This window comes from Nicotiana attenuata, chromosome 3, assembly GCF_001879085.1.
Source record: "Nicotiana attenuata strain UT chromosome 3, NIATTr2, whole genome shotgun sequence".
Taxonomy (NCBI): domain Eukaryota; kingdom Viridiplantae; phylum Streptophyta; class Magnoliopsida; order Solanales; family Solanaceae; genus Nicotiana; species Nicotiana attenuata.
This window is the reverse complement of record NC_031991.1, coordinates 36,525,727-36,533,233: the sequence shown is the minus strand read 5'-3', so window position 1 is coordinate 36,533,233 and position 7,507 is coordinate 36,525,727.

The window sequence follows — 7,507 nt, the reverse complement described above, 5'->3', positions numbered from 1 at the left end:
ATAAAGTAAACGATAGAAAAATAATAAGAGCGAGATTTATAAGAAACTGAAATGCTTTGATAAATTTCATAATTGTTTTGAACATTGGAGCTCTTATTTTCGAAATTAAAAATGCGTAAAGGAAATCAACTAGAAGTAAAAGGTAATGCATGGTGCTTTGTTCAGCCTTGCTAACCCGAAGCTCTCCGGGCTCTGGTGGTTCTGATGGACCAATTATTGAGGTGTGCTCCTCGTCTCACAGCTTGTATGGAAGGGCCTTCCTCTCCTTCCTCCTCAAAAATGACATAGCAGTCCATATCGCCGTCTTCCAAAAACAGATTCCTCATTGCCGCCAATGCTTCCTCTTTTTCTGGCCCATATACGACATCTGCTGGCTGGAAAGACTGCTCCAGGCGAGGTATCGGATGCTCCAGTGGGTAGTAGGGACTGCGCCATGGTGGCGACCAGTGGTTGAACTCCTCCCAAGTGTATTCATACCCCAAACCAAAAGTGGTACCATGTTTCTTCAGCTTGATGGGTTTGGCGATTCCCTGGAGGTTTTTGCCAAGTCCCTTGCCAGGTTCGTACCCACACCAATTCAGTATGCTTTCAATCTTTGTCCCACCATTTATCCTTGTCCACGGCGTTGACCCGCTCAATGTGGTGGTAGGTTTCTCCGCCTATTTTCCTTCTTCCTCCTATTGTCGGGATGGTCTGGCGACTGTATATGGGATTGCTACCATCGCCATGAATAATCACTTCTTGGTGATTCCACTCAAATTTCACTGCCTGGTGTAGGGTTGATGCTACGGCACCGGCGACGTGAATCCAGGGCCGTCCCAACAGCAAATTGTAAGACGCTGGAACGTCTATCACTTGAAAGTCAACGTCGAACCAAGTCGGTCCCATTTGCAGACACAAACTGATTTCCCCAATAGTGGACCTATGGGATCCATCGAAAGCTTTGACATTGATGGCTCCATCCTTGATCTCATGTAGGCTCTTTCCTAATGTTCTGAGAGTCACCAGTGGACAAATATTGAGGTTGGACCCTCCGTCAATCAGAATTCTGGTGAGGAAATAATCCTCGCATTGCACAGTGATGTGCAACGCCTTGTTGTGGCTTAGCTCTTCTGGCGGCAGCTCATCTTCGTGGAAAGTTATTTTGTGACTCTCCAATACTTGCCCTACCATGTTTGCCATTTCTCCTCCGGTTATGTTGCTGGGTATAAATGCTTCACTCAGTATCTTCAACAAGGTGTTCTTATGTGCATCCGAACTTTGCAGCAGAGCTAAGATGGAGATTTGAGCTGGCATCTTGTTCAGCTGATCAATGACTGAGTACTATTTTGCTTGTATCTTCCTCTAGAGGTCATCAGGCCCAGTTTCAGTGACGGTCGGTCGTCCAGAGGCTTGCTTACTGGACTCAGCTAGATGTTCTGGAGTATAAACCCTGCCGGTTCTGGTCATACCCTGTGCTGCAATTGCTTCTCCAGATTTGGTTTTCCCTTTCCTTCTTGCCTCGACGGTGTAATCCCAAGGAATGGCCTTCATATGGAATGGTGCTATGGTTGACATAGCCACGGGAATGGGTACCCTTGCTTTGGGAGGTAACACAACAACTTCAAATGGTACAGGTGCCTTTGGGGATCCAAACTCGACCTCAATCGGTCCTGGCGCCTTTGCAGAGGAAGGTGCGTTGAACTCAAGTGGTATGGACATGTTCACTTCAGCGTCTCCAGAAGGCTGGATCTGGACTACAATCGGATTAAGTGTGACAGTTGGTTTCTTTGGCTCGTCACCTTCAGCAATCAATCCAATCGATCCTTTGGGGTCCCAATCATCTTCTACCTCTATCATGTGAACGCCTCCGCCTTCGTGGTCGGGCAGGGGGTTGTTGCGAACATTAGGAGCAGGTTCCTTTGCCAGAATAATCTTGTTGTCAATTAAAGCTCTGATTTTATCCTTCAGAGAGCGGCATTCGTCAATGGTATGCCCCTTCATGCCGGAATGGTATGCACAGGTTTTGTTCGGGTTGACCCATTGGGAAGGATTTTCTGGAGTTATGGCAGGGATAGGGGTGACGTAACCAGCAGCTTTGAGCCTTTCATACAGCTGGTCGATTGGTTCGGCGATGGCGGTGTATTGTTTGGGAGGTCTACGGTCGAAGTTAGGTCGCGGTCTAGGGGAGTTTTGGCGAGTAGGAGGGGATTGATGGTGAGGGGGTTGAGTATTATAGGCTTGGTAGACAGGTGCGGGTTGAGAGTGTTTGGGTGAAGTGGGCTGATATGTGGGAAGTGGAGATGATTGGTAAGCGGGTGGTGGAGCTTGGTAGGAGGGCGGGGGTGCTTGGTAGTTTGGGGTAGGCTGATATGTGAGTGGAGGTAATGGGTAGGTTTGATATTTTATTGGGGATTTTGTTCTCTGTGCAACCATCATGGCACTCACATCCCTTTTCTTGAATGCGCCGCCAGACTGTAGAGCCTTGTTGGTGGCCTGCAATGCTTCAAAGTTAGTGACCATACCACATTTAATGCCTTCCTCGATCCTTTCCCCTAGCTTTATGATGTCGGAAAATTTCTGGCCTTCAATCAACATCAACCTCTCATAATACTGTGGGTCTTGAGCCCGAACGAAAAACCTGTTCATTTTTTCTTCTTTTAAAGCCGGCCTGACCTTAGCAGCTTCTAATCTCCAACGAGTAGCATACTCGAGGAATGTCTCTGTGGGTTTCTTCTTTAAGTTCTGGATGTAGAATACATCTGGCGCATTTTCCGTATTGAATCTGAACCTGTCCATGAAATCGGACGCCATACCTACCCAATTCGTCCACTTCTTAGGGTCTTGGCTAATGTAGCAAGATAGAGCGTCCCCTTTCAGACTTCTCATAAAGAGCTTCATGCGAATCTTTTCATCTCTTCCGACTCCGACCAACTTATCGCAGTATGTCCTCAAATGGACTCTGGGATCCCCCGTGCCATCAAACATTTTGAACTTGGGAGGTTTGTACCCCTCAGGAAGTTCGACATCTGGCTGAATGCAAAGGTCCTCATAATTCAGCCCCTCGATAACTTTGTTTCCTTCAACACCCTGGACTCGGCTAGTCAGCTTCTTGAATTCTGCGGCCAGGTTCCTGATAAGAGAGTCTTTGTCGTCAGACTCCGGTGTGCTTGAAATTGGTTGAGTATAGTGTGGTATGGTTTCCACATAGATGGGGGTGTTGTGGGGGTGATCATTTGTGGAGTTTAGTGGTTCAGGAATGAGTAGTGGGGTGTTGTTTGAAGTGTGACATGTGCTGCAGTGTTGATGGGGAGCGGGTTGTTTCTGTGGTTTCGGGATGTTTTGTGGAGGTGTAGGATTTTGAGCATTGGGAAAGTTGACATCTGGGGTAGTGAGAGAAAATGATAAGCTTGCCAAGTTCCGAACTTGGTCCAGTTCTTCTGAAATTTTAATAACTTTTGTTCGAGCTGGGAGGCACTTTCCTTGGAAACCTGAATACCCTGGGGAGCCTCTACCCTTTCAACTGCGTTCTCCTTTTTGATGTTGTTCAAATCTTCCATTTTTCCCTTGTTCTTGTTTCTGATAGGACTCGGAGGAGGAGGAGGTGGAGGGCCCTTAGATCTTGTGGAGTAAGATGATGATGCCAGAGTGCACGAACTAACCTTTTGGGGAGGGGAATAAAACAAAAGAAAAAACGAAAAGGTAATAAGTTAGTGAGGATCATGAGGAGAAAAACATTGCAGTATTTAAACACACAGTGTAAGAATATGAATCGTGTCCTAATTTGGGTGCCTCGTTGTGCCCGAGGTAGGCCTAGCGACAAGTTGATTTGGAGAACTTATAATGCTAAATGCCTCATTTCATTGATAAAAATAAGACGAATCCCAAAACGACACTAAAGATTGCAGGAAATAAAATGTCACTAATGGCCATTGGCCTTATTACATTTTAAAGCAAAAAGAAAAGATCCTAACTACTTAGTCCCAGAAGGACCTTCCCCAGACTCGGCATCTTTAGCTCCATCGAACAGCTTCACCAGCTCACGCAGTCCCAACAGCAAATAGGCTCTAGCCAAGTGTCCTCATTCGTTTCCCTCAGCTTCTGGCAGTTTTCGATCCTCTGGATGAACTTCTTTTCCAACTCTACCAAACCCCGCTCCAAATACCCTAGTCTCTTTTTGGCACTGACAGCCATAGCTTTCCATTCTTCAATCAACTTTTGATGGGCTTCCTGAATTTTCGGGTGCTCACTCTCGCATTCCCGAATCCTCTTGCGCAATTGGTTGTACTTAACCTGTACTTCAGCCTTTTCGTCGATGATCTTGTGACCTCGGACAAACCTGGGTTGTCCTAACCCACTATGATCGTCTTCCAACCAACTTGGATAGTATGAGGTATAACCAGCATGGTATCTGTCTGGTTCTATGGAATCCTTTCCCAGGATGATTTTGCAGTGTCACATGTGCTGGGCCTGGCACTTGTGAGGGCTATCGTCGTCTTGAAAGTCGGCCCTGAAGTGACTCATCTTGTCGACCCTTGGTACAACCTGCTTTCTTCCTGCCTGCCTCATGACTCGGAGAGGGACATAAGGGTAAGTTCCCCTTAGACCGATGAGTATAAGAAACGGTGCATCCCGAGATCGGACGATGAACTCTTCAGTAGGGAACCACTCGAACATCTACTCACTTGGTCTTCCTTCAGATTTTCAAACAACTCTACCCACCCTTTAGCATCTTCTGGTTGAGCAAACATGTTAGGCATATAGTTCATTTGCCTTGGCTGATGGAAGGCAATATGATCATCCCAGTCTCTGCGCAGAATCTCTTGCTGATATTCACCCTTTTGGAGGTGCTCCATGAGCCAAAGTTGGAGTAGTAAGTTACAACCCTCAAAGTGATTGGCCCCCCGTTGACAGTTTTCCAAGGCTCGGTATATCTCTGCGATAATCATTGGTACTATGCTGAAAGGCTGCCCGCCAATCCCTTCCATTAGAGTCTTGGTGACCATGGCTAGTCTGGTGTGGATCCTAGCCTTCTTCATAGGAAATACTATCATCCCCAAAAAGCAGAACATAAAGACGAAGACTCTTCTGTGGATATGCCCCAATTAGGTGAGGGAAAATTCATCTAGGTAAGTGCGGTAGGACTTGCTATGGCCGTACCTTTTGTACAAATAGTCGAAAGGAATGTAAGAGTCCCATCATCTTGAGGAAACCCCCACCCTTGCGATTTTCTGGCATAAGCAAACCCAGAGTCTCCCAAGGAATACCAGCTAACCCACCTATTTCCTCGAGCAAAGGTGTCATTTCAAGGTCCCCGAAGCGAAACACAGATCTGTCGCTATCCCAGAATAAAGTTGCATCCTCTATGATTTTGTTGTCGGGTTGGATTTCTAAAAGAGAAGGCAAATTTCCCAAATATTTGCGGACGAGAGTCTGATCACTGGAGTGAAGGTCTTCCCACCAGCTTAGCAACCTTGGGTGAATGTTGGTTACCATGCCGAATCTGGGGACTTCGTGCCTCATTTTCTGCAAAACAAACTGTTAGACCCTTACCCCGCCGGACTCGACTATTTAATATCAACAATTAGCATAAGAAGCATTTAGTCTGCAAATGAATGCACAGAACGTGGTAGTGTCCGTTTGGGTTCAAGGAAACCCAGTGGACTTTGGACAAGGCTATCTTAAAGAGTCATTATGCGGACAACATAACTGACTAGACTAGGTTTGACAGTGATGCATGCACATTTGAACAGAGTAAGGTTTCTATGGGGTGTTAGACCAGTACCCTTGAGCGGACAACTCAAGAGGGAAAGGCACGGAACCGTCGACTGCGCCGCTGATCGACTGGTTTTGCCGCAAATACGCCTTTGCCAAATTTAGGGGGTGTAATATCGGAAGGGCGCAACCACTCATTATAAGCATTGCTATGGTATTTTGTTTGGAATGAGTGGAGCATGATGTTGAGGATTCAATTACAAGAATGGAACAAGTTTTCATGTATTTGCACGTTCATATGATTACAATAATTGCTCATAATTACAACAGTATTGAAGGAAAGCGGTAAAAGAAAGCATTAAAGAAAAAGAAACAAAAAGCCAAGTCAGTTTCGAAGTAGAAGAGAGATAAAGACGTTAAATAAAGGCAATAAAGAAGCAATAAAGTCACAAATAACATGAAATGGTAAAAGCCTAAAAAATATCCCCAGCAGAGTCGCCATGCTGTCGGTGCCCCCTTTTTCTCGCGAAATCGGGTTTGTGACATTTGGGAGGACAACTCGTTCCCTTTTGGGAATTGGGTTTTTGGAATTGAAGAGTCGCCACCTAATGATTAAAGTGCATTAGGACACTAAAAAGGTTTGAGTTTGAAGAACCAGAGTTTGGGTAAGGGCTAGAAATTATCTCGAGGGGAAGGTGTTAGGCACCTCTCAAGATCCACTAGTGTGGTTCCCGGCCATGTTATAATTGTGACTTCACATATTCAAGTAAGCAATTAAAGGGTTCAAATAGAAGAGGTTTGCGTATAACATTGCAAATAAGTTGAAACTGTGAGGAAAAGTAAAGAGGGCAGAAATTTGTGAAAGATTTAAACAATTTCTAAAGAAAGCAGATAAAAAAAAGAAGAGTAAAGGGGAGGGGGTCCTAGGTTTATGATTAATATGGATCACGTCAATGCAATATCCAGTAATCACTCCTCAGAAGACGGGCTACATGGGATATTAACGTATCGGTCATCATCTCCATATCTACCCTTCCCACCCCGTTAAGGTATTAAAGCACGGAATGGTATCGTTACTTATTGCATGCTATTACCCGTCCCGATCCTATCAGCCCCGGAGGCATTGAGGCTACTAATCCTAAAGGGGAGGGAGTTGGGGCTTTTTTCAGAGTTTCAAAGGATAAAAATCTAGGCGACAAGCAATAACAAATAGTAGTTAAAGGGAGGACAAATAGCAGTTAAGGCTCATACATGCCTCCTCACTTAGGAGAGCAAATATAACATGACTTCAAATACTGGTTTGCTCTGAATTAGAATAAGGCGTAGGATAGGCTGATTCATCACATATTTCTCAGATGAAGAGTCCGAATTAGCCTTGTCTGGATATAGTTATCAAAGACTGACACAGTTACTTAATTACCTAATAGTTTACCTAAGTGAGGCCTATAGGCATGACATCTAATAGAGAGTATTGATTTTAAGGAAAAAGTTTGCTGGTTTTATCAACAAAGATCTGCAGATTTATGACTGATTCTAGATTCAAAACGAAGCTCATTCAGTTGATTTGCTCCTATAGGCATGATCTCTAAGCGTCATTGGTTTTAAAACAGTTACATAAATGCAAGGGTCCTATAGGCATGGCATCTGGAATGAATTGGTTATTATTAAGCCTAAAATTGTTTGCCTAATGGCATGTATATGCAGAAGTGCAGAAGAGACCTAAGATCATGATTCTATATGCAGAACCTATAGGCATAATCTCTAAAATGCAGAAATGCAGAACTTATAAGCATGAGTTCTAAAATGCAGAAAT